This window comes from Orycteropus afer, unplaced genomic scaffold (genome assembly GCF_000298275.1).
Source record: "Orycteropus afer afer isolate SDZICR_OR568_19922 unplaced genomic scaffold, OryAfe1.0 scaffold00365, whole genome shotgun sequence".
NCBI lineage: Eukaryota > Metazoa > Chordata > Mammalia > Tubulidentata > Orycteropodidae > Orycteropus > Orycteropus afer.
Genome location: NW_006921952.1, coordinates 3020160 through 3021848, shown reverse-complemented (window position 1 = coordinate 3021848; position 1689 = coordinate 3020160). Strand labels below are relative to the sequence as shown.

Sequence of the window (1689 nt, the reverse complement as noted above, 5' to 3'; positions counted from 1 at the left end):
TCATAGGTTTTGTTGGGAAATGTGAGGCCTCCTACTTTGTTGATCTTTTTTGTTGGTGTTGTTTTAGTGTTTACTAAGTCTTTATGATTTTCTTCTTTTTTTTTTTTATTTTGGTGATAAGTAAGGTTTATTAATTTTCTTTGAGTTACCCTGTAACTTATTATCTTCCCAAGTTTAAAACAGTCCATTGTATCTGGATATCATCTTGTCTTCCTAGGAGTCATTTTGGAAGTTCTGTAATGACATCATTTATTCCCTTTTTACTTTGTTGTTGTCATTGTTTATAAATCGATATCTCCGATTCCTCATTTTCAGTATTGTAGGTTTATTTTATTTTTGATACTTCTATATTTGGGTTGATTTCCAGGTCGTGTTGTATGTATTAATCTCTGGTTGTTGTCTGTCATTGTTAGTTCTCTGTCTGAAGGACTTCCTTTAACATATATTGTAAAGTTAGCCTGATTTTTACAAATTACCATAACTTGTGTTTTTCTGGAAATGTACTTGTTTTGCCATGTGTTTGAGGGACAAGTTTGCTGGATATTTAATTCTTGGTTGGCAGTTGTTTTCATTCAAGGTTTTATATGCTATACCATTGCCTTCTTGCTTGCGTTGTTTCTGCTGAGAAATCAGAGCTTAGTTTTATTGGTTCTTCTTCGTAGGTAACTTTGTTTTCTCTACGCTGTTTTCAAGATTCTTTCTTTGTCTTTGATTTTGGAGATTTTTTTCCTTGGGGAATCCATCTTCTTTGGGGATTGTTCAGCTTCTTGAATGCACATTATCTTGTCTTTCATGATATTAGGGATATATTCTTGCAACAAATCCTCAACAGTTTTCTCAGTGTGCTATTTTTGGATCTCTTTTTGTTCTGGAATTTTGATCACACATAAGTTACTCTTCTTAACAGTGTCCCATATAATTTAAGCATTCTTCATTTTTTTCTCATTCTTTTTTTCCTGATTGTTTCTCTATCAGATTAGTATTAAGAGATTTGTCTTCAGTTTCACTAATTCTTTCTTTTGTTGATTCAGTTCTGATCTTGTGCCCTTCTAATTATTAATGTATTACCTGTTCTGAAATTTCATTATTAATCTTCTGGATTTCAATTTACTATTTTTATTTGATTTCTAATTTTTTGTTTATTTTGTCAACTTTTTCTTGTATTTTGTTTTTTATTATTCTAGAATTTTGTCTATATTCCTTAATTTTTATCTGTGGTTCCCTTCATTGTTCTCTGAATCTGTTGAAGGTACCTAAATATAATTGTCTTAAATTCCTTACCACGTAGTTCCAATATCATGTCTTCCTCTGGGAAATTTTCTGTTCCTGTATGTTGACCCTTTGTTTGAACTATCTTGTCCTGTTTTTTTTTCTTTTTTCTTTTTGTGTGTGTGTGTGTATGATTGGAACTTTTTTTGTAGTAATAATGTGGAATGCTTCATGAATTTTTATAACATCCTTGTGCAGGGATCATGTTAATCTTTTCTGTATTGTTCCAGTTTTAGTACATGTGCTGCTAAAGTGAGCACTAAACCAAATTTTGGTAATTTCTTACAATTTGTGAGACTAATTTTCTTTTTCTTTTTTTAGAAATGATAGTTTAATGAACCCTTGTGTGCCGCCACTCTATGTTATCCTGCCATTTTAAAAAATGCATTTATCGATATATAATTTATGTACAGTGAAATA

The 1689-nt window shown here is 30.8% G+C and overlaps 1 protein-coding gene and 1 non-coding gene across 2 annotated transcripts in view; one reads left to right on the top strand and one right to left on the bottom strand.

The window, feature by feature from the left end:
- The window catches only part of EXOC4 (exocyst complex component 4), a 1013282-nt gene that overhangs the window by 87539 nt on the left and 924054 nt on the right, over nt 1-1689 (top strand). The gene's annotated exons all lie outside the window — the stretch shown is intronic.
- Nucleotides 1423-1529, bottom strand: LOC122151262. Its single transcript, XR_006164060.1, has one exon. It is a non-coding gene; the product is annotated as a U6 spliceosomal RNA (small nuclear RNA).